Genomic DNA, 26,632 nt, shown 5'->3' with positions numbered 1-26,632 from the left:
TTTTTGGAGACAAGAAACCGCTGACCTATTGGTGCGCAGATACACTGGGCAGAGGCAAGCAGTTACGATACCACTTTAGAAAGGTTGGGACTGGCTCTAATAAGAGATGCTTTGGAAAGAAGCAACCAAAGACAACCAATCAATTCATCGAGCGCTTTAGAAAACTTGCTTGTTGAAAGAGAAGTCCCTTTAAAAAAAAGTAAAAAAATAAAAATGACGAGCGTAGTTCAGTAACGTGTAGGTTTATCTTGCACATCAGGCGGCCGAGGTGAATTGGAGATGACAAACGTAATAAGGCCTCATGGACGACGGACGTAAAAGGTACAACGTAGAAGAAAGGCTGCTTTCTGTAACTTTACTCTCTCTCTCCAGAGTGTTTGCCGCAAGGAATACGACCAGCAGTCAAAATTTGAAGAAAATCCTTTAGTGTCGAAAACTGAGCCTGTTTGTACATGACTTTATAGCAAAAAAGACAAAGCACGCAGGAAAAGACTACGTCCGAGACGAAGTTCAATAGTCCCACAGCTAACCCTTCCCGTGTTCGTTGGGTCTCTTGGCCGGTTGTTCGCCTTAAAAAAAAATACATTCTTACTCCACCGAAAAAAGGTCACTCTCCTTTGCCGTCTACGGCTAAGAGTTGCATTCACGAAGTCGTTTTCCTTTTGTGGCTCACAACCCTCTCTGTGACAACTCTGGTGGCGAGGAGACATTACAGCACATCTTCTGCGACTGTCCTTGCTACAATGGGATGAGACAATCACTCGCAGTCACTCTGGCTCACCTTGACTACAGACCGATGATGGCAGTAACCATTTTAGAATGTTGTCCTCATACATACATACATACATACATACATACATACATACATACATACATACATACATACATACATACATACATACATACATACATACATACATACATACATACATACATACATACATACATACATACATACATACATACATACATACATACATACATACATACAACAATTATTTACAACAAATCATAATGTGCTTTTAAGGTTAATTGGAAACGGAGTTCATTACCGTAGCTAAGAATAGAAATGTTGACAACGCATTCCGCTCTATAGGCTGTTAAAACGTGTTCTTCTTACGGCTCTACGTCAGGACGAGAAAATATCATTCTGTTCTGAATGAAGCAGCAACGATAACAAATACCGGCATTTGCAATTGGCAGATAAGCGCAAACCTAATGTGCTCACATAATTAACCAAATAATGCGAGTTATTCTTCGTACCATGTGCATGTATTATATTCACAATAGAGTTTACTTTCATGTTATAAAGAAACAGTCAAAAGAAACTGACTACCACTTTTTAAGTAGTCAATTTTATGACGCAACAAAAAGTCGATCGTTCGATGCATTACAACTAAATATCACTAACCGAAAAAAAACACATATGTCACGCTAATTATTTTACAAAAAAAATTGCAGTTCACCGCCCATTGCGTCTTTTTAATTTTTTTGCTACAGAAAACGCCGCATCTCTATAGCTGTGCGTATCAACCATAATTACAAACACCTCTGAACGACGCTTCTAGCTTACACGCTCGGGTGAGGTCATACAATGCGGAGTGAGCTAGTGTAGCGTCATGAAAATGCCAGAACAATGGATCGATTTGTCTGAAGCAAGCGTATCTCGAATCACGCTTAGAAGACCACAGAGGGCTTTTTTTTTCTTCATATGCGGATGTACTGATCACCTTTGTTTGTTCAACAGTCTAAATTACAAAAATAGCGGCGCGTAAACCGCCAAGCCGTGATCACATTGTGACCATGTAGTTTGATGGCATAAGGCACGCTATTAGGTATTTTTTACATGTTCTTACACAACATCGCTATTCCTGCAGACACCCATCTTAATTATTTTTGCTTATGTATCTTGTAAGCTATATATATGCTGATTGTGGGTCGCTCTGTAGAATTTGGATAGCACCATTATACCCGTGAATGTGTGCTGCAAACTCTCTCAGTATTATTTTTTTCAATTACAATGTTTATTTAATTAAATTTGTATCTATTTGCTCACATTGTACGACTGTAACGTAAGGACCTTACAGGGTCCCCATGGCTTTTTGACCCGGTATACTATTGAAGGTTCTTGCAACTTCACACAATAAATTCGGTTTCACCATAGTTTCTTGGACAAAGGCAGAATGCATCTGTGCATTTATATGTCAGCCGAAAAAATGCCTCTTCACGGAAATGGCCATTTCTTACCCGAATGCGTTGGTAAAGCCATTTGTTCCAGTATTCGCTCATGCATTTCACTGCAGGAAAACCTGTAAAGAAAAGAGATTAGAGATGAGAAGTACATAAAGAAAAGGACAATAAGATTAAACAGATTATATAAATACCGCGCAATTTCATAGACGCATGCGAGAAAACTACTTTCGTGAAGAGAAGTACATCGCCAGTAACATTCCCAGGTCGGAGTCAGAACAAATATCCCGTCGACGAAAGTAGAGCTGGACGAACTGGGACACGAGAAGAGGGCACACAACAAAGGCGCTAACTTCCAACATAATGTTTATTTACACAATCGCTTACTTACATTGCCTGAGAAAAAGCATCACATGACATATCATGCACCCAAGAATTAATTTTTAAGAAATGACAGTTTTTTATCACTAAGGATAAGCGACGGGGTGCTGATCTCTCTTGTAAGCCTGTCATGTATTCGCTTGATAAATGTACATGCGTTTAAGGGCGATGCGCAGCCGCATGATATATAATGAATTGCTAACCATCCACCCTGCCCATTTTTTACATTGTTACAATTCTCCCTTAATCTACCTTTAAGACATTGGCCCGTCTGACCGATATATTGTTTGCCACAGGAAAGCGGGATGCGATACACAACGTCTATTGTACTAGAAACAAATGTGGGTTTATGCTTCTTATCACATCCTGTGGGTTTTCCGTTGCGGTAATGAAGGCGACAAAGGCTAGCCAACTTTCTTGGAGCCGAAAAAACTACCCTGACTTCGGAACGCTTACTAGTTTCTTTAGATTGTGCGAAATGTTGTGATGATAGGGTATGACAACGAGGTGCTTCCGTTTCTCGACACAGTGCTGCGGTGCCCCTTCTGGGTAGCGAAGCTTACGAAGAAGGAATTCGGCAACAGAAGTCCGAACGTGCAGAGGGTAAGCTGCTTTAGAAATTGTGTCCGATTGATTATGGGAACTTTTCATGATTTCGTGTTCGTATGGCTTACTCGAGAAACAATGCGAAAACAATGGTTGATGATGCCTCTTTTAACTAGCTTGAAATGAGCGCATTGATATGGTAAGACAGGCTTGTTCATACGTGGCTGGTATACCCATCATATGCGCTTTTGATAAAAGGCGAATACGATACCTAGAAATATATAATGGCATTGCCCTCTGGCAGTTCATGAGTGAGGGTTCAGGACTTAAAAAACTCAGAAAAAAGTGAAATAATTTGTTCTACGCATGGCTCGTCTGCTACTGGGACATCAGTTAACAAAACAAGATAGTCATCAACATATCGGAACACCTTTTTTTTGTACTTTCGAGCTATCGAGATGTAGCTTAATCAATCTGTCAATTCTACTTAAAAATATGTCGCGTAAAATCGACGCTACACATGACCCGATACAGATCCCGTCCTTTTGAATAAAGGCTTGTCATCCGACAAAATGCAAATCTCCTGCACGTAAAATTATCAAAGTTCTAAAAACCGTTTTACGAGATCGCCACACCCGGTTTGAAATCTTGCGCATCGATGCAAATCTATGCACTCTTCAACCGCGAGAAGCAACTGATCATGGGGAATGGAATAGTAGAGGTCCGTCACATTGATTGAAAAACCATAAACATGCTCATCGACGCATGTATTCACAATATCTATGACTTGATCCGAACCTTTCACGATTAACGAATCATCAGTATCTAGTCGGTTGAAATGTTCCTGTACGAACTTTTGAACCAACTGGGTGTTGATTGTTTACCTGTGATGTCATGCACTTACATCATTTACATATCGACTAGATATTGCACCGACTAGCGCTGAAGAACACTCTGAGAAAGTCCTATTTATAATTCATAATGACACTGACAACACGAGGGAGGTGTTTGCAAAGCTTGGGAGCATGATATGTAATGTTATGCTTTTTCTCAGGGGATATTAAGTGAGCGACTGTGAAAATAAACATTATGTTGCAAGTTAGCACCTGTGTTGTGTCCTCTTCTCGTTTGGCTGTTCGTCCAGCGCTATTTTCGTCGACGGTATGTACCCGCAAGCACAAATTTCAACCGTGCGAAATATCCCGGTAATGCTTTTATTTCGGGCCTGATTGCAATGTGAAGCCGCAGGGACGCATGTTGCGCTGTAATTGACCTTTGCGACAGAAAGAGAGAGAGAAAGGTGAGCGCTGCGAAAGGTATAGGGAGTTTAACCAGTTTCACTGTGTGCATTTGCTGTTCTTGGATGGTCACTATAGATTCCCTTAAAGCTTAGTCCCCTTTCTTTTCTTTTACTTCACTTAGACGGAACGCTGGAAAGCTGGAGCTCGTTCTCTCGTTCTTTCGTTGGAAATCTGGAGCTCTTTCTTTCAATAGAACACGGAGATATTGAGGTGGCATCACAAGTCACCCTCTTCGAACGGTATCTTGCATTAGTGAAGTGGTTATGCTTACGTACTGTTAAAATTTCTTGTGACAAATTTTATTATACTTAATGCATTCACCAGCGTTGCATACTGTTGAAACCTTATATGTGTCTGCATACATCTGTGGTGTGACATAACGAGTATATTACATGTTGGCGCGTCGTTCGTTTCTGTGTAAACACTTATCCCCACTTGTTTTAGCGCGAATGATTAACCACCACTGTCGTCGCACAGTGCGCGTATGTCTGAACTTGAGGCCACGTTTCAGCACGCCTAGTGACACCTTTCGTACTTCAACGTAATCATGGCGTGGCCTTTAACTTGTGACCTACGTAGTGCACAAACATTCTATCGGAATACAGCTTTGCTCAAACTGAAAATAAAGTTGATCGCGCAATTCGCACTTACTTGTATGCACCCACCACTCAACTAAGCGCTTAACGACCACTTGCTTTCCGATACGTTCCAACATCCGTGCTGAATAGGCGTAGAAATTTACCTGTCAAGTCACGCACTTAACGCATTTAGAGAGCTTATTTCTGTTGCTTTCCTGTTATGTGAGGGTATTACCCGCCTTTATACGAGCGAATCGCTCCCCTGTGTGCCAGCCATGTACTGAGAGCAGGCTATCACTAACAGTGGTGGTGTCTGGTTTTAGGGCCACCTGCTGTTGAAAAAATCCATGCAGTTGCATTCAACGCGAGACCTGTAGGCAATGCAGAGCAGTGATTCGCCTGTCCTTCAGCTACGCTCGCGTTCACGGGCGAGCCCGCGCTGGCGTTCAAACGTGCAGCCCGCGTGGCGTCCATGGCAAGAAAGAAAAGCTTCATTAGTGATGCTGTGACACCCTCTCCCTGCTCCTTTCCTTCCTCCTTACCCTCACATCTATCCTCCTCCCTCTCGCTTCCCTTTTCCGACCCCTTGCCGTACAGTACTATACACTGCTATGCTATGCTTCACGCTCCCTCTCTTTCTTTCCCTCCTCCTCAGCCTTACATGAGTCCGCACACTTACTTCCCTCTGCGCCTTGTTATACCAATACCGTCCGCCGGTGCCTCCAGAGTGCTCTCGTGGCCGTGGCGAGGTTCTTGGACGGCATTGGCCTGCGCATCTCGGCTGCGAAAACTGAGGCACTCCTTGTGCATCCGCGCGCCAGTGCTCGCCGCACCAGTGCCCCCATCACACTGCACGGTGTCCCGCTGCCGTGGAAAACACACGTGCGCTACCTTGGCCTCACCATCGACCACAGACTCCAGTGGAACAACGAGGTAGGCCGTGTACGCCGTGAAATGCGCCGTGTTGAGTGCTGTGTGCGTCGCATACTCGCGCGAGGCGACGGATGCCCCGCCTCCTTCGCGATGGCCATTTACGAGGCCATTGGGATGGCCAAGGTGCACTACGCGCTGCCCATGTGCCCCCTGCGCCCCATCCAGCGGCATGCGATCGACGCCGACCGCCGCCGAGTGCTCCGAATGTGCCACGGACTTCCGCGCAATTCGCGCATTGCGGATACATTCCGGCGTCACTCACAGGCGAAATGCGCGCGCTCTACCACCTGGAACGCCTCAACCGTGCACCGGATGGAGCAGCCATCATATCTCAGTTGCGCGCACTGCCCGACTCCCGTGTTGGCTTGCTACTCAGCACATTCGACGCCATCGTCGTGGACAGCGCTCCAAAGATTCCCCCGTGGCCTCCCCCTAATCGGCGAGTGCCTCTCTTCATCGGGTTCGAGCTCCCGGGGGTCCGCTCCAAGCGGAACACACCCGCCTGTGCCATCGCACAAGAAGCCGCTGCAAGAATGGAACATGACCTGGAAGGAAGAGTGCAGTTTTTCACTGACGGCTCCGTGCTCCAGGACCATTCTGCGGCCGCTGCCTGCACGGCACCGCAGCTGACATTGAAGCGCCAATGCCGGCTGGCCTACCTTGCCTCCTCCACCACGGCGGAGCTCGTAGGAATTCACCTCGCTGCTGACCTCATCCGTGAATCGGCGCACATCGATCGCGCCGCGATCTACACGGACTCGCGGTCCGCACTCCGCCAGCTCGCCAAAGAGGAGCGCGCCTCCCCACTCGCACAGCGTGTAGCCCTTCAACTGCACGCACTGCGAGAACATGGTTGCGACGTGGCTCTTCAATGGATACCGTCACACGTTGGAATCGCGGGGAACGAAGCTGCTGACGACCTGGCGAGGACTGCACACGACCCCGCGGTTCCGCTGACAACGTACGCGGACTCCGCAGATTCAGCACGCCAGAACATCCGGCGAGAGCTCGCTCGCAACCACCCTGATGCGCGCGTAGCCTCCGGCTGCCCCCCGCGTTATCTACCGGAGGGAATGCTAAACCGAAAGGAGCGCTCCCTTCTGCTCGCACTGCGGACCGGCTCTGTCTGGCCCGCCGAGCGCCGGCACCGACCATGAACGATGTGCTGCACCCGGCCGGAGCCATGGACCGTGTTCGCGGTGCCCTACGCGCGGTGCTCGAGTACATTGATGCCGCGCAACTCGCAGACCGCCTCTAGGCCGTGCTTAGCGCCTGACCAGCAACGACAACGACGGATCTCCCCGCTTTCTCTGCCCCCAGCCCTCTACCTGTTGTGACCTTCCCTTTCCTCCCACCATCTTCTCCTCCTTCCCTTTTACCCCCCTTCCCCTAAAGTGACGCTGTTGTGGTGTCCTCGACTGAGAGACAGTTACTGTGTCACTCCCCCACCTTTCTATTTTCCTTTTTCCATCAAGAACATCTTCTAGACGGCTATGTTTGCTTATGCTTTACCCACCGTCTCCTTCTTTCCTTCTTCCTCACCCTCACATTTCTCCTCCTCAACCTCGCTTTCCTTTTCCACCCCATTTCTATACTATGCTTACACGGCCATCCTGTAGATTGGCCTCCCCCTTCTCCTTTCCGTCCTCCTAACCTTCACATCTCTCCTCATTAACCACACTTTCCTTTCCCACCCCCTTGCTATATTGTACTACACGGCTACGCTATTCTCTAACCTCCCTCTCGTCCTTTCTCTCCTCCTCGCCCTCACTTACCTTTCCCGCTCTTGCTATACTACACTACATATGGCTATGCTACGCTGGCTATGCGATGCTTTACCTTTTCCTCTCACCATTTGCAAAGCCTCACCCTCACTTTCCCGCCCCCTTGCTATACATAGTTGTGTAATGCATGGTTTCCCTTCGTGACGCCGTATATGGCTATGCTAAGCTTTGCGCTCTCCCCTCCTCCTTTCTCTACTCATTTCCCACCTCCTCACCCTCACTTCCCTTTCTCGCATCCTTACTATGCCATACTTACATAATGCTATACATGATTTTACCTGTGTGACGTCATATATGGCTATGCTAAGCTTTACCCTCTCCCTTCCTTCTTTTTCTCCTCCTCATCCTCACGTCACTCCTCCTCACCCTCAATTCCCTTTCACGCCTCCTTGCTATAGTATACTACACATGGCTATGCTTTACATGGCTGCGCTATACATTGTTTTGCTTGCATGACGCCAAGTGACATGAGACGACGGCAACAGCATACGACACCCCGGGCCCCAGAGTTCCCCGCACCTAAAAGATTAAGCGCTCTGTACAGATGGTTAAGCAGCGAAGCTGAAACGTGCGGCCCTGGTGTTTATCCCGAGCTGAGTCTATGGAACTGTTTTCTGTTTTAGCTTTTGATTGCTCTGTGACCACATTTAAAAGATCCATGCTTAAACCTCGGCGTTTGGCGACGTTAGCTTAAAGGATATTCATCATCATCATCAGCAGCAGCAGCCTGTCTACGCCCACTGCAGGGCAAAGGCCTCTCCCATGTTCCGCCAATCAACCCGGTCCTGTGCTTTCTGCTGCCACGTAATACCTGCAAAGTTCTTATTCTCATCTACCCACCTAAGTTTCTGTCTCCCCCTCACGCGTTTGCCATCTCTTGGAATCCAGTCAGTTACCCTTAATGACCACCGGTTATCCTGCCGACGTGCTACGTGCCCGGCCCATATCCATTTCTTCTTCTTGATTTCAACTATGATGTCCTTAACCCCCGTTTGTTCCCTGACACACTCTGCGCTCTCCCTGAGACGCAGCTGCGATGGAAAGGAAAATGATAGGTGTAACCTTAAAGGATATTAAGAGCCACTAAATGATTTTTTGGGTAGCGATTCATGCTGCGGCAGGTATCATCTTTAGCTAAATATGCAGAGAAAACATGAAGACAAACTTGTGGAAGCGCGGAGATCCTTCTAGGTAGCGTATGCTACATTCTAAACCACTTTGCACCCTTAAAGCGATCTGGAGTATCCAATGCGTCGTTTTGTCCAGTCAAAACTTGCAAAAAATTCGTTGCCATTCTGCCCTGCGAACGTGGATGTCCAGCGAAGCTGCATCAGACACCACACGTGATGATGGGGGGTACGTTTTATTATTACTTTAGAGTAATGCTAGTGATAATCGCTTTGTGGTCACTGTGGTAGACCGTGATTGAATCCACGGCCATTATAAGCAAGACGAATTTACTCCTTTCGTACAGCATTGTATTCATGCTGTTCTTCTGGTGTATAATTTCCATAGTCTACCCATGGCAGTCTTAGAATGAACTAAGTGAGCTGATAGACGGGTCTCCCTTTTATATATGAAAACGAGAAGCATACGCGGGGAGAAGGAATGGCCGCTTGACTTCATTCGAAGCCCTCGTGTGAAGTGCAAAGCAGCTGCAACCTAATCTTTACCGGGAGCGCGTGCAAGAGTGTTCCCATTGTTCACAGGCGCGTTATCATCAAGCATGCGGTTTTGATGCTTGTTTTATGGTTTTCTTTATTAAAACGAATACTGACCTCTATGCTGCATGCTTGATTGCAAAGAAAGATACGCCGTTTGCCTGATATTGTTGAAGGGGTACTGACACAAAAATTTTGGCCTCGCGTTTTTTTGCTGCAATGTGTTGCTGGGGGCCTGTTAGTCATAACACGGCACATCGTTTGCTGCAGCGCGCGACAGATAATTAATTACAGGCTCCTCATTACCGACCAGTGTCAGTTTCGGTTTCAAAAACGACAAGCCTCCGGGTGCAACTATCACCACCTAGCGGCTGCAGCGCTCGATCACGTCAGCACACAGAAGTGTGACGCACTTCCGCGCTGTTCGCGTCGTCTCCTCGCATTCGCACGCTTGCCGCACGTGCTGCGCGATGACGTCGCCATCATCGTCCTCGTTGTCGTCGTCCTCCTCATTGTCGTCTGTTGGCGACGATTTCCTTGAGACACCAACAGCGCAGCGGCGAGCGCCTCAAAACGAAAATGGCGGCTACGACGTCATCACAACTTGTTGTACCGGCTACAACGGTTACGTAGGGGAAGTAGGGGGGTCACCTCGGGTCACCTCCGAGGGTGTCAATGCAATAGGTGCGCCCTATAATGCTGGATCGCGCACGCGAACTTCAAAATTCATATAAAATACCTTCCAAGCTTTATTCGCTGTCGATATTTCGCAGATGGTACACGCACGTACACGGAAATCGATCCAGCAGGCTATCTCGGCCGCGAAATTTTGTGTCAGTACCCCTTTAAAGGGCCCCTAAACCACCCTGGGTTAGAAATTTAGTTGTTGCGTTGCAGTTGTGCACGAGTCTACAACGAACGCGTTCATGGGCTCGTCTGTCCACCTATCCGAATGTCATATCTCAGCGTCAGAGGTAAAAACGCAAGGAACGCTGCATCTGCTAGCCGAAGAGCACGCTATCGCAAGCGTCTGTTGGTGGTTTAGGGGCTTGGCGTTCAGTTTTTAGTCCACGGAGACAAAACCGCTCCGGGTATGTAAAATTAGGGCTCAATTTAAATTGAGGACGACGCAGCGAGCCATGGAAAGGAAAATGGTAGGTATAAGCTTAAGGGACAAGAAGAGCGCAGAGTGTGTCAGGGAACAAACGGGTGTTAAGGATATCTCAGTCGAAATCAAGAAGAAGAAATGGACATGGGCAGGGAATGTAGCGCGTAGGGAAGATAACCGCCGGTCATTAAAGAGTAACTGACTGGATTCCAAGGGAAGGCGAACGCGCGAGGGGGAGACAGAAAGTTAGGTGGGCAGATGAGATTAGGAAGTTTGCGGGTATAACGTGGCAGGAGGAAGCACAGGACCAGATGCATTGCCGGATCATGGGAGAGGCCTTTGCCCTGCAGTGGGCGTAGTCAGGATTATGATGATGATGATGATGATGATGATGATGATGATGATGATGATTTTTTTAGAAAAACACTCTTTATGAGCCAAGGGTGTTGCGTGTCACCGAAACACCTGTGGCCTCTACTACAAGAGTGGCAGCTGAAAATTGGAATTCGCTAGTTTAAAAGGCGTCGAATATTAGGCCGGTTTTTGGCATAACAGATCTGTCTGCTTTAGGGCTGTCTACAAGCCCGCCAGAAGTATACGCATGTTCACTGAATATGCATTGTTTGATTGATGAGAAGGGGAATACCTCCACCGGCACTGAACGTCGGCTCAAGATAGCATGGTTATATATATAAGGTGGTCAGTAAATGGTTGTGCAGCTCAAGTACTCTGAGCACCTGGTGTATCATTTATTTATTTATTTATGTATTTATTTATTTATTTATTTATTTATTTATTTATTTATTTACAATGCCTTACAAGCCCATCGAAGGGCATTGAGTAACGGGGGCTTCATTAATTAAAAAGCAGCAAACATTTACTTTTCACACTATGCTACGAATATGTGTACAGTTATGTGTATGTGTTGGGGGTGGGTGGGTATTCTATCCTTGAATACTGATGCAATTTGGTTTTCCCTGACTAGGCTTCAGTTTTCTATTTTTCAGAAATAAGGGTGTTTAGCGGATGGCAAGCACCCCTCCCCCAGATATGGGCGCTTTGATTAGAGAAAATGCCTTCTTACCATGTTGTAAGTGTGTTACACGTAGACATGTCAAAACCCCCTTCATGGAGTAAAGTGGTATCTGTGTGGCATTGATTCTTCTTTATAGTTTCTGCTTACTCACGGACCGCCACATATTCCCACCTCCTAGCCAGATACAGCGAAGCTATAACAAATGAGTTCAGAAAGAAAGAGATCGCTGAAGTCTGCTCTTTCTTTTTTTTTTTTTTGCTGACATCTTTCCGCAACACAGAATAAGCAAACAAGCAGCGCTAATAGGACAAAGAATATCGTTGCATTCGCGTTCAGTTACTGTCAGGGCTCTCTTTACACCACCAAGAAGGAAGACAGGCCTACTCGAAACCAAAGGCGCTTGTGGGGGAAATGTTCCAATATCGTCGGTCGCGGTTATTTAAGCCCCCGAGGGGCAGGGCTCTTGATTTCGCGTGACGAAGCACTAGAGGCATGACCTGGAAGACGAGACATTGTGCAGTGCGGAAAAGAACGTAAAGCCGTGGCAAAGAGAGGCAGAGGGAGGGGGAGGGGGGGTTTCAGCCGCAGAGTGCCGGCGGGCCTTCATCATGGCAGAGAAAGTTGCGCGCCGTCAGCATACATTATTTTTTCCGCTTGTCTCTGTGACGGTCGTATTTCGTTTTTCTCATCTCGGCAGCACTATTTTCGGTGCTCTTCTTCGTGAGAGACGAGATCGCCTTTTAGATTACGAGTAAGGTGACCTCATTTCCTCCTCGAGAGAGGCAGTCGCGAAAGACGAGGCTAGAGATGAAAAAAGAAGAGAAGAGAAAGAAACATATACTTCCTGTGAAAAGAAACGGGTGCCATGAAGCATTCAACTGAATCATTCCTTTCTCTCGTTTTGATGAGACAGAAATCGATACGTCGTTCTCATGCTGCGCACGAGGTCTCGTGCATTCGGTATCCGGCCACTAGTATTGCCTTCCGGAAACTGTGCTTGTGTGTGTGTGTGTGTGTGTGTGTGTGTGTGTGTGTGTGTGTGTGTGTGTGTGTGTGTGTGCGCGTGGGCATGTCGGTGCGCGTGTGTGTGCATGTGCGTGTATGCGCGCGTCTGTGTGTGATGTTAGAGAGAGAGAGAGAGAGAGAGAGAGTGTGTGTGTGTGTGTGTGTGTTGTGTGTGTGTGTGTGTGTGTGTGTGTGTGCGTGTGTGCGTGCGTGTTGTGTGTCTGTGTTTGTCTGGGTGTGTGTGTGCGCGCATTTGATTAGGGAAATCAATGGACATATTACTTGTCTTTACTTAATTGAAATTAACGAATCGTTAAGAAGGTAAATGAAGGCAAAAGAAAAAAGTCCCAATTTCGCCTAAAGGGCGAAGCAATGAATGCGATAGAAATTGGAATGCCACAAGAACGGCAAACAGCTAGAAACTTGCTGCGCGCTGCTCAAGCACAAAGGACGCAGGAAAAGAAAACACACAAGGCGAGTGCGAACTAACAACTGTCACAGCTCGGCACTTGCAGCGCCCTACTCAAATACAAAGGACGCACGAAAAGAAGGCACATGTATACATAGGACAAGCGCCAAATGTCGCAGCTGTTACTTTGACTAACCCCTCCTTTGGCTAACAAGAGCTTGATTTGGGCGAGTTGGTTCATGCTCCGTTCCTAATAGATCCGTTCCTAATAAGAAGCTCCACTGAACTGGTCCAGGAACTACAGATGGGGTACCATTCCAACGTCGTGGGATTTTCAATAGACATTGAGGACCTTTATTACTCAGTTCCACGTGATGGCCTTCTTTGTGCAGTGCGGAAGTGTTTTGAAGAACAGGAGCCGCAGTTTCAGAACGCTATAGGCTTGAACTCTGACAATTTTATCACGCTCCTAGAATTTTATCTTAGTTCGACAACCATCAACCACGATGGGCAATTCTTAATCCAACGCAACGGCATATGTATAGGTTCATCACTAGCCCCACTTCTTTGTGACATCTTTTTATCCGTAATAGACAACCGCATTTCTGCGAGCCTTGCATGTGTGCCTGTACGCCGAGTGTATCGTTATGTTGACGACTACCTTGTGCTTGTTGAAGAGAGCGGACAAATGTGTTTTAATGATAAAGTTACGGCCGTGCTCAATGTCTTCAAAGAGCACTCATGGGGGCTCAATTTCACATTTGAATTGCCAAAAGACAAGTGCATACAATATTTAGACGTTCTCATTTCATTCTCTGACAATAGGCATACTTGCTGGTGCTATCAACCTAGGAGCGCTAAGAATGTCCTCCCTTTTGACAGTGGCCATTCAAAGGTAATCAAAAGAGGCATTGCCACCACGTGTATTCAGGCCGCCCTTCATAGTCGTGTGAGCACAAGGCTGAGGCTAGTCTCACTACGCAGATTGATAAACTAAAAGCTGCTGGCTACCCAACAGGGTCGTCGTACCCGTTTGCGAAAGCCTCCTACAGAAAGTAAAGCGCCAAAACACGGGACCAAAGGGAAAACAAACGGATCAAAGACCATTGCATGTCATACCCTATGTACATAAGGTGTCTCACAGCTTAAAGAAAATAGCAACCAGATATGATATCAATTTGTTGTTTTCCGCCCCGTGCAAGCTTTCAAAAGTGTGTGTCCTGAATTGCAAGAAGAATGATCGACCATGTAATATACGTCATCAGCACAGCTTCACAGAATGCCAATCAAATGTTGTCTATGAGATACCGTTAACATGTGGAAAATTATATATAGGTCAAACAGGGCAATGTTTTAACGATCGAGCTAGGCAGCATGCGTACAACGTCAAGAATGGGTATGGTAGCCATATGGCCATACATTGCAAGGAATGCAAGTGCAGTCCTGTATTCCATAAGACAAGGTTTCTGAAAAAAGCAAAAACGAAGCATTAAAGAGAAATTATAGAAGCGTTTTTTATCAGGAAGGCCTCGGATCAGTGCATTAGTACACCTTCTCTTCACTTATCCGATATAGAATATTCTTTTCTAAGTTAGCGTAATCATACATACTATCACACGTGTTATAGAGCACCTGCACCATGTATAAAAGCGGCCGAAGCACCTTCAATAAAGTCTAGTTGAAAGTCAGCGCTCTTTCCTGTGCGTCGTTTTCTTTTCCTTCTGATGTTGCGCTGTACCCACGATATTCTCCTTTGGCTCTTCTAGCTAGCAGCTCAGTCCTTTCGCAAACGCGGCCGCTGCATCGAGAAAAGTGACCTTCGTGCGGTCTATAGCTTCAACGCTAACTTCGCGGTGAAAGCACAAGACGTGCAAAGCTCCCCCTCAAGAGAAAATCGCGCGAGCACGGTCGACCACGCCCTGCATGTCAAAGTACAAGTCAGAGGCGCGCATCCCAACCCCGGTGAAACACTGGAGAGTTTTAGAACTGGGGAGCCAAGGAATTTGCGAGTCGCCAGGACGCATGCGCAGGACGCAAGCCGCTCTCAGACCCTTGCGCTCGCTCGCGTTGTCCCAAGACCCTTCAGCGCCTTCCTTTGGGCGGCGAACAAACCTGGAGAGCGCGCGACCTCAAGAGAAGAAAATAAGGACGGCGCTTGGCACTGGCACGTGAAGCCACCTCTTGCGATCCCTGCGGACGTCGATTCTTGTCACTAAAATAAACCTTCATTGGCTCTATAGTTGGTACATATCCCTCAGGCTAGAATTACAGCGCAAACGCACTTCTTCGTGCTTCTTACTTCTTCTTTACTTCGTTGTTCCTACACCCTTCTGAATATGATTTCATGTCTTCACATATCTAATACACTATCATTCTTGTTACACGTTTTGGTTTAGAGCTATTGTTGTGTTACATGTGCGGTAAAGTTGCCTTTGGCTTATATATGCATTGGCGTATGAAAGAATAAGCAGTTAGCGCTTGTGTCGTACGTCTCTTTTTTTCCGTGGGTGTCTTGTGCGTTTGCGCTGCAATTTTAGCCTCTGAATTCTGGTCACGGTGTGAGATATATACTGTGATTCTGGTTCAGCCGTATTGTTTATTCGCTCCTGTGGCATAAGCCTACAAAATCCAAAGCGTTCCCACTAAGCGGCGCGGTGCTACAACCCCAAAATGGAAAGCTAGTGTTGATGGCCAACGAGAACGACGCAAATGCAGCGCGGGCAACGATGCAGCGTGGCCTGCGTCTCGCATAATTTTAATTGTGCCACGTGTGGCGTCCCGTGCGTTTTACCCAACGCCGCGTGCGTTTGTATTCTGCCGTTAGTACCCTTGAGAACCAATGAGGCATGGCGTATTTGTCTAAGGCAACGAGCTGCGGATCGATGGGTCGTGGGGTTGAATCCCCGGTCGAGCGCTTCGGAATTTTTCTTCTGAATTATTTTTACTTGTCGCTTTTATTTAGATATGCATATATATGAATATACGAGACATGACGGCGGCAGCGAGAAGCCGCCGAGAGTATCCATATAATTGAATAAAAATCGCTGGCCGCACGTATCTTCTGTAATTAGCGGTAACCGAGCACGTGAGTGAGTGAAACAACTTTATTCAGTCCACAATAGACGCGAGTAAACTCAACGTCACCTCGGTAACTTTTTGATCGCATTCGTTATTTGCGATAGTGTTGACTCCGACAGCTTTGGTGCTTGCAGGCAGCACACGAGGGTCACTTGGCCAGTCACCATTAGTGGCCAAGAAGATCGCGTGCGACATAACTCCTGGGGCTGCAAAAGACGGTCCCCCGTTACCAATACGGTTGTGGGTGGTGGCGCTGCCCAACACTTTCAGGAATAGTTCTGGCACTCATATATACATCAAAGAAGTTGGAAGGGAAAACGGCGCCGCAGTAGCTCAGTCGTTAAAAGTTTTGCGGGAGAAGTGCGAAGACATGGGTTGGTATCCCTCCTGCGGCCAGTTATGATATTTCTCCTACTTTCACTCGCTTCCTCAATCATTGCTTTATTGCAGTTAAAAACAAGAACAACAAGTAATTGCCTTAATAATTTCCTTAGCGCTTTTTTGTCTATTGACTGCGGTATGATTGCGATTAACGGAAATGCAGCTCCTCTCGCTACTCCTGCTTCTCGTTCTCGTACATTTCTCTCAGCGCAACTTCCATGGACAAAAAGTTCAGCAGTTCCTGTGACGAGCCCAGGAGCGCCTCAACACTGCCGCCGTGTTTCCTGTGTCAGGCATAACCCTTATGAAAAAATTTAATGAGTATTAATAAACAGACTAATGTCTTTAGACATCAGAATCATTACACTGTCTAATGCCAGTCTAATGCGCTTTCTAATGCATACCTAATGCGAGTCTAATAGTAATTGGCCACCGTTAGTCTATAGAGTCATGACGTAAGAGTTTCTGATGACGATTGTCTAGCGTTAGTCTATGGAGTACTGACGTGTGAGTTTCTAATGGCCGTTGTCTAGTGAAACGCAACTGAACATATGCATTAGGTTGACATTAAACACCATATTGCAGACTTAGGCCTTATGCCAGCAACAGCATGTTTGCTGCACACAGGTCAATAAATATTTTTGTGGTTAATAATACGAAAGTGTGCATGCTTTAGAGGATTGTCACATAAATGCCAGCAGACCATTTCGAGCAATGACTAGATCACCATTGTTCTTTACACGTAACAGTCTTTCGAAGCCAATCAATAATCTTGCATGTCTATGATACACGCATTTGTAAACGAGCGCTAATTGTCAAGCTATTTAGTTTCAATAGGGCAATAAATGGGGCTAGTTAGTTAAATTTTGTATTTCCTATGAAAGCGCTCTTTTACAATCACAAACAAACGAAATAAAACCAGACGAAAGATTTCAGGAGAAAGGGCTTTTCTATTTAATTTCTGGCTCAGCACTGACGATAGGGTCTCTTGTGCTGCACTGTCGTGGTGGTACAGTTGCTGTATTTGAAACCTGCAAGTGAAAGTGTTAATATTAGTTTGGCACTGAAGCATACAGCTTAGGGCAGCATGTGAACAGATCTTGCAATTTATGATTGATGCCTTTTTTTCCAAAACAGTGGTATAATTGTTACCATTTTAACTGAATAATCCATCTGTATCAATGTCCAACTACATAGCCTTGGCTTCATGCTGCTTTGATCAAAAACATAAAAAAACAAACCACTATACATCACTTCAGAGGGCTGTGGTTTCGTAGATTGGCCAGCTATTATAGACAGACCAATTAGCTCTGTTAGCTTCTTTGGTGTAACATTTCATAATAACGTCCTTTCGCTACTCAAATGGTACTCCATGCATGACTGCTGCATGCATCAGTGAGCCTATTCCACCTCCTTTGTTTTAAACAGAACTATCACAGAACAATTTGTAGCTCATGCTCAGCTTGTGCAAGGTGAATCTGAGCAATAGGCAAGTGGAATGTGGAGCTGAGTCTTGGTGATACAGCTAGAGAAATGCTAAATTCTAGTGAAAAGAATCATGAAATGGTGGGTTCTGTAAGAACCTACATATATTTTACCGATATGCATGCTGTAACAAGTTATGGGTCATTTCTACAAATATTTTGAAAACAAGGCATTAGAGAAAGCAAGCCAAAGCATTTTTGTATTATTACCCCTGGTGACTTTCGATATTATTCGATAGCTAAAGGTAGATTCATTATGTACCTTAAAGAGGCGACAAAAGTTCTATGAATGTTAGCTAGCAAATATTGCATAGTTATGAAATTGATCACTTGTCTTTTAGAAAAACAGCAGAATCCACATTGGAGTGCATCGGTACTTGTTGAACATCTTGACAGGATATCACAGCTACTAAAGGAAAGAGCACATAGCAGCGCTAAACTCACAACTAACTTTTTTTAGAAATCACGCAGACGCTTAAAATATCATCTGAACCCAAGTGTTCGCACAGAGATAACACCATCTACAGTGCATGTGCAAACAGCTAAATGGAGTAATCAAACGAACACCCAGGAGGAAAGAGGATCACGAGCTAAGACACCGACACAGAAAGAAGAGAGGAGCGCTGTCCGTGTATTAGCTCGCGCTCCTGTTCCCTCCTGAGTATGTACCAAAATGCCCAGTTACAAGTATTGCTAAAATGTACACCCTTCTACAATAGTATGAATTCATTCGACAATTAATGTTCCCTGTCAAACAAGGCTATTCAAGGCACCATTACACAGTGCATTACACTTCTCTTTCTGTGGTAGGCCTCAACCTGTGTCGTGAACTGTGCAATATGCACAGATTCATGGTATCTTTATAGATTGAGGTGTGACAATGTTCCAAACAATGTGATGAAACATATGAGTATCCGATGCTTTCTAATCAAGACTATCTCCAATTCAGATTATCAAACTCTCAGGCTTCTCGATCATCTGACAACAATGCTTTGTTAGAAGGAAATGGGTACTCCCATGTTGCACGACATTGCTTAAAACATGGTTGCACCACAACCTATAAAAACACCATAAACCTGTACATAGCAGTAAGGTCAGAACAGGGACTATTAAGGCCCACAACATAGAAAAATAGAGCAATAGAATACGCTGTGAAAGTGTGCCCTACAGCTTTGCATGAAAGTCAATTTTCAATGTTGCATCACTTCATAACATAGCGGTAGAATATATGTTTCATTGCCTCCTTTTGCTGTTTGTCAGTGCCTGTAGACGACGTCATCTATGCAAGAACGTGTGGTTACACGTAATATTGAAACGTTAATGTTTATCGCAGAGACATCTGAAGGCAGGACGAGGAGGGACACACAAAGGTGCTAACTTTCAAGTAATTTATTTGGACTCAGATCATACATATTTATAATTTTAAGGAAAGAAAAATTCAGGCATGTGCAGGCACAGCTGCGCCCAGGAAAAATAGTTCTTTGTTACATATAGTGACGGCACACTAACACAATCTTGGCAAAGATAATGAATAATTGCTGATTCAATAATCAATCCAATGTACAGTATAGTATTATCACTGTGTGGCTAACCGGCAACTGCTGCCTCTTTTTACATTGTTGCAGTGTTCCCTGAGCCTTCCTTTGAGACAATGGCCCATTTTCCCTAGATAATGCTTACCCCATAATAGGGGTATCTGATAAATGATGCCTTCTTTGCAAAGCATGTAATGTGTCCTGCGATTCGTATTCCAGCCAAGCCTCCTTTGAGCAACTGGGTTGATGCTTTTGCATAGTTTAGTATGCTTATTTAAAGCCGGGATCACAACGCTGATGTTTGTCTCAGCACCAACCGTGTATATGCTGTCGGATATCCTGTGCAGATGTGGCATAGCGGAAACATAGTTCGGCGATCAAGATTCGGCGTTGTTTTGGCCTGGCAACTGTAAGGTGGTTTTCTGAGTGGGCTTCTGCAACCGGTACAGCAAGGGGAGCAGGATATAATTAAGGCTCGTCCACAAGAAATGGGAACAGGATTTTTTAAGGCGTTATCGAGGCAGCGTCAGACAATGCACCTTTTTACCATTATTGAGTGGGAGGAACTAAAAGGTAAGAATGGCTTGTTTCCCCTCAGTTCGTATGACTAGCGCATGCAGTTTTTATGCATATTAAATCGTACATTCAAGAACCTGATAGTACAATACTCGCCCGATGCTCGAGAGTAAGCACCATTGGGTGTAAGTAATCACGTGCAAGTGTTACGATGTTAGTGGCTTCAGATTCGACAGAACCTTTGTGGTAATCTATAAAGAGGTAGTCATCCTCATATCTTAAAACCCCTGTGCTTGTATATTGCACTAAAAAATCCTGTTCCCATTTCTTTTGGATGAGCCTTCATTTCAAGAACTCACCGGATGCCAGCAGGATATCCTGCCCCTCTTTCTGTACCGGTTGCAGAAGCCCTACTCAGAAAACCACCTTGCATTCACCAGGCAAGAAAAAAAAAAAGACTAATCTTGATGGACGACAAATTTTTGCCACTAAGCCATATTTGCACGGGATATCCGACCACATAAAAACGGTTGGTGCTTGGGTAAACATCAGCATTGTGCTCATGGCCTCAAATCATGATTCTAAGCTAAGCAAAAGCAGCAACCCAGATACTCACAAGGACGCCTGGCTGCATTAAGAATCACAGGACACATTACGTGCCCTGCAAAGAAGGCGCCGTTTACCAGATACCCCTATCATGTGGTAAGCGTTATGTAGGGCAAATGAGGTAGTGTCTCAAAAAAAAAAAGAAAAGCTCAGGGAACGCTGAAACAACGTAAACAAAGGCAGCGATGACTGGTCAGCTGCACATTGGAGCACATGTGGTTGCTTTACACTTTGATAAGAGTTTCATTGTGCATAGGCACATTGACAAACTACTACATTGATCATTGAATCAGCAACTATTAATAATGTTAGCTGAGATTGTGTTAGTGTGCCATCATTATCTTTAACAAAGAAAGATCTATTTTTCTTTGATGCAGCTGTACCTGTCCATGCCTGAGTTTTTGTTTTCTTTTTGTTAATGCATAAGTGTGATCCACGTGCAAATAAGTAATTGTTGAAATTTAGCACCTGTGCATGTTTCTCCTTCTTGTGCCATCTTCACAGGTCTCTATGCTTACCATGAAGGCCAGATGTCAACGTTTGATAACATTTTTTTTAAGTTTTCTCACTCTGCTCCAAACTACATGGCAAAAAAAATCACTAGAAATCCACTGATTTCTTGAATAATGCAATACTTGTATTTTTATAGTTAGCAAACAGAGTTCCGTAATTATGACACTGTCTTCTTTTTCATTCCTGTGATTTACACACAAAACTGACAAAATTTTAGGATTTTTCAAGATGCTACCTGCAACCAATGGGGAGCATGAAAACCTATATCAGTGCTACAAAACTTCTCGCATTGTCTATTGTGGCTTCAGATTTCATTTCTTTCTCAATGTTACTTTGCCATGGCCCTCGAAACTTCTGAATGTAAAAGCTAGCATCGCAACAATACACATAAAAACATCATTATAAGTAAGATTTCCCCGCACAGTTTCATGGCAATCCAAACAAAACAGATGTTCGGTGGAAGATGGAGGACGCTTGAAGAGACAAAACGTCCTCAAAGAGGTTATGTCGCTGCAGCCAACTTTTCAACAAGTAGACTTGCCTTCGTCAAGACAGCAATGTCAAGAAGCACCAGTTGCTCCCTTTATGAAGACAACTTCAAGTGTCAAAACGTTGGCTCTGGCGTCAATCCATGTTCAAGGATTACAAACTAAATAATACAAACTATTTTATGTTCCATGTTCAACGGATACAAACTAAATAATATGCACTGCACTAAAGTGCAGGAGATAGGTTTCCCACACCTAAGCTAAGGGCCAGTATATGCTATATCTCGAGATGTGCTACGTGCCAAAACTGTCCCATTGTAGTGATGAAAAGAGATTCCTACCACTCAATATGGCTTGTCTGGGCTTGCAGGAAGACCGCTCCTATCTTGCACTGCAATATGTCCTCTGTGTCGGTGCCGTGAACAGCTGTCATCGCTGATACATACATGACAGATACCACAAAAGATTATTTTCACACAAAACAAACCCTACCACACACAGATAGCGAGTACCAAACATGTCTTCAGGCAAGTGTATATCGATACATTAAAAAAGTTGATCCTTGAATGAAGGGATCAGGGCACAATCAGAACAGGTATTAGTGGACTAGCCACTTCTTGCAACTATCTTAAGAGTGGCAATGCATGTCCAACATTCACACATGTACGTAATAAGCACCACCCAGAACATGCATATGGGTGATCCACATGACAAAAACATTTGCAAAGAGTGCGTGGTACATGAGCACATGGTGCAAGGTGGGAACGAGCCATACATATGTATTGTGTCAATTTAGGAAACACATTTTTGGTACTCTAAAGCGAATTCACATTTAGCTTGTCTTGTTCACTTGAGCTATCTGATTTTTTTTAGTTATGTAAGCCCTTCACAAAACCAATAACATTCTGCAACTTTCTGAGAACTTCTGGAAACATATGAATATATAAGAATTTAGATCTCTTTCTTTTAATTCTTGACTTTACAAAGCTAAATAAATACTAAATTACTGAATACTACACCTTGGTTATGAGTCCTCATACAAGTAAGAGGGCTAATATCGGTACCATGCTGATGTAAAAAAGAAAGCGTGAAAATACAACGACTTAAACCAACCCACAATCAAGCAACATTCTCACTACATGAGCACAGTCTAAATTATTCGTGATAGAGAAGCTGGTGTGCTTCAAGCAGCAAAGAAAAAATATATAATGGCAGAAAAGAAGTTCACGCACTTTTCTCAAACGCAAATACTGCACCAAAGAGTGGCATGAGTTAGATTAGCTTAATCGAATTGACAAATTTTTCTACTAACATTATTTCATATAAACATGTGCTTCTTCAAATTAAGCACGCAGTTGTTGGAGTGTACACTTAGTACCAGTACATAACGTAATTCACTCAAATACATTTACTTCAAGTGAGCTCCCTTAAAACATTTATGATGCAGCTACGTTGAAATCCTAACCACGGAGCAATTACATGGATTTCCGACAAAAGGACTAGGGAACGCAACCACAAAAACATATCCATCATCGCGTGTGCGTGACAGGGCTGTGTGTTTTTCTATCTACGTGCGCAGTGTTGTGACACTTTTGCGCATTATTACCGAGTTTGGTCAACTCCTCTTATATCACCACCGTGAAAACGCTAAGGGACGACCCGTATGTTTAAAGGCAGACACTTCTTCACGGCGACAAGGGATTGTAGAAATACTCTCAAGCGATGATCTCGTACAGTAAACATCCAAGGAATAACAGCGCAATGACACGAGGCTTGCATGATCGAAGGATAGGATCGCGTAGCCGCAACGCGCATCCTTCAAACATGTAATCAAAGCAATCGGCGACCGGCTTTTACGGTGATGTAAATGCAAGTGCGCTCAAAGCACCAAACATACCTGTCTATCGGGTCTCTCGTTCTCATCCTCGCTGTGCCAACACGCCGCCCGGGCTATCGGTTCCTGCACAACAGCATCACGCAATGAATAACCAAGTTACTTGTTCAGCGACTTTCTTCAACTTACCGAAGTTTGGCACTGGCTTTGCATTCTTCACAGTCGCTCGTCAAAAGGCTCACGCTTCCGCGCCTGTACAACCGCGGTCGCCGCTTGTCACAACACTGGGAAGTGGATTGTCTTTGGAGGTACACTCGATATTGAATCACGCGATTAACGTGGGTAATCGATAAACGAAGCAAGAAAGCACTTTTGAGCGCGGAGACAAAGCAGCGCGTCCGATGAGGCTGTTCTGAGTGGCGACGAACGACGATGCATCATCCCCCACTTGATCAATGCGGGAGGACGTTCCGAAACGCGCAAAATATCCAGTCGACGAATGTGAAGTACGATAAGCACACAATAAACGCACACAATATCTATCAACACGGTAATATGTCACTGCACAGCACATGTGCTTGCGGGAAGCACCTGTAGTACAACGAGGCCTGTTGCAACTGCTGACTAACAGGCTCGACTAAAAAGAAAACATAGGTGGCAGCAGTGTCGTGTTATCATAGAGGATGTTTTTGTACTGCAAATTAAATGTATTTATGGCTTTGCACACAAGTTTAGGTGCGTCTGCACCATTTGATCACTCATTGTATTTAGTTTTTAAACTATACTTTTTGTTCTTGGCATATTAGAGAAAATTTTGCTAACTCCCGAGGCGACGGTCATCACTGAGTCCCTGCAAAATACACGTAGGGTGGCTGGATTCTAGCCACCCTTGTACAAATCTCAAAGGCAATGCTTTTGCGTACTACAAGATTCGTTTCAGGGTTGGAGGCGTGTGTAGATAGGTATGAATAGCATGCATTCCTGCACAATAAAAGAGAAAGGATGTATCTGACCAGGTGCCCATTCCTCTACTTTCTCTGCGTAACAGCAAGCAGAAGTGTTAGCTGCGGGATGAAAGGCATGGGCGCCCCCCACCCCCTGTACCCCGCTCGCCGGAACTTGCCGACGGGGAATGAAGAATGGGGTGGAGGGTGGGGGAGGCTACGTTGGTAGCCACTGCTCCCAGGCGTATTTTTGTTGAAAACGTGTAGCTGATGATACACTTCCAAATTCTGACTGCAACGATTCGACTGATTCATCTCTCGTGCTTCCCTCAGTGTCCGCAGTTCTATTACAGTGCACTGTAGTTCTATTATTCCAACTCCCCATCCTCCGGGCGAATGGAAAACCGACACTTCTGTGTAACTGTTCGGGGCATCGCTTCACCGCCCGCGAGCGACACTTTGAAAATTAGTTAATTAGTAAACACTTCAATATATCCGGCGGATAAAACTTCAATATATATATATTGAAGTTTTATCCGCCTAAGGTGGTCGAAATTAATCCGGAATGCCCCAATAGAGCGTGCCTCCACATCGTGCTTTTGGCACGGAATATCCCAGCATTATTATTATTATTATTATTATTATTATTATTATTATTATTATTATTATTATTATTATTATTATTATTATTATTATTATTATTATTAGTGCTTAAGGTGCTCAATGCTTATTAGTGCTCAATGTTATATCTCCTACTGAAACATGATTGAAACATTTATTTCAATACAAACTGTTTGGCGTTTGAGATTTCTCAAAGACAAAACGTGAATGTTGAGATCTGTAAGAAATTGAATTAGATTTAGGTGCATGTTAAGGAATCCCAAGTGGTCGAAATTTTCGGAGCTTTCCACTACGGCGTACTTCATAATCGTATCGCAGGGGCATGATGATGATGATGAAGGAACTTTATTGTTTGTCCGGCAGATTAACGGCCCGGGCTCAGGTCTCCCATGTCGCATAGGCAGAAATTGTTTTTTTTTTTTGGGGGGGGGGGGGGTGCACCTCGTTGATCTGAAGTGGGGGCCGGGCAGGCAGATGTGGTCGAATGTCATTTTGGGCTCTGTATGCCATGACAAAAAAACATTCGAGGGGTGGGGAGGGGGAGGGTGGTTGGGGCACGGGCCCGATGTGCCACCCCCTGGCTACGCCACTATCGTATCGTGGTTTTGGGACGTAAAATCCTCGCAATTGTTACGATTAGTATTAGGATATAGAATTTTTAGTGGTGATAAACGCTTAATATATATTTCTTAGCTGTAATGTGCTTTGGCATTAGGATACGCAATGGAAAATCTGCTTACTTCTGTCATCAGAAATGCTGGTGCATATTGTCATTTGAGTGTCTAATGCACACGTGATGCTAAAGGACATTAGGCTTTGCAGGTCTAATGTCAATCTAATGACACATTAGGTGTGCATTAGTTGCACATTAGACTCGCAAAGTTCATTTTCATAAGGGAATCCCGGAAAAGACAAAAGCGAAATACGCCAAGAGGAACGCGACGAAATAGAAGCATGTCCGCTGCAGGGTTGTCCTTGTTCTTCGCGCAGCCACGAGGTTCTTACAACGAACGAAAGGTAATGGCTCGGGGCTCCGAAAGCGAAATCAGGAAATAAGAAACTATTAAACAAAGTAGGAGCGGCGGCATCAGCAGCGAGATGAGACCCAAGCAAGAGAAAGGTAATGAGCGCTTGGAACATGCCCCGCCCCGCGAGTCCGCTGCTTCTATAAATGCTCCTTCGATTTCCTGTCAGGTCCGGGTGATTTCGGGTGCTTGCCTGTGAAGAATAAGGAAAGCGGGCGCACGCTAAAGAAAGACACGCTCGGGACAGGCGGGTTAATGAAAAGGAAAAAAATAAGAAATTCCGGGGCGGACTTGGAAAGAAAGCCTGTGAGACGAGGTAGAAGCACAAACCCAATAACGGACAACACAACTCGAAAAGCGCTGCCTCGTGCGTTTAGAATTCCGCAAGCATTTTCACACGGCGCACTCGCTGCAACTCACTTTCTTTCTCGCCATTTCCTAACCGCATTTCTTTGCATTCATTATCTTTCTCTTTTCATTTTACTTTTCATCGTTATGTGCTGCTTAATCTCTGGATCCTTGCGAGCATTTCCGGGATTTGTGCGTCCTGTCAGGGCTTAGGTTACCAGCGTAATAACAAGGCGATAAATGACCGACCTGTTGCACTTCAAATCCGCGTGGTATAGTTTTTCTTACTTTTTTTTTTGCGTTGCATGAAATACAGTGAAACAGATC

At 45.0% G+C, this 26,632-nt stretch overlaps 1 protein-coding gene across 1 annotated transcript in view; it reads right to left on the bottom strand.

Annotated features, from left to right (window-relative positions):
- Positions 1 to 26,632, bottom strand: part of LOC119393991 (dopamine D2-like receptor) — a 387,243-nt gene that overhangs the window by 213,274 nt on the left and 147,337 nt on the right. Inside the window, exon 3 of the mRNA XM_037661202.2 lies at positions 2,248 to 2,309. The gene's annotated coding sequence lies outside the window, so the exon portion shown is untranslated. The remainder of the gene's footprint in view (positions 1 to 2,247; positions 2,310 to 26,632) is intronic.

This window comes from Rhipicephalus sanguineus, chromosome 5 (assembly GCF_013339695.2).
Source record: "Rhipicephalus sanguineus isolate Rsan-2018 chromosome 5, BIME_Rsan_1.4, whole genome shotgun sequence".
Lineage (NCBI taxonomy): Eukaryota > Metazoa > Arthropoda > Arachnida > Ixodida > Ixodidae > Rhipicephalus > Rhipicephalus sanguineus.
Note: the sequence above shows the minus strand (reverse complement) of the source record. Positions and strands in the feature narration are given on the sequence as shown.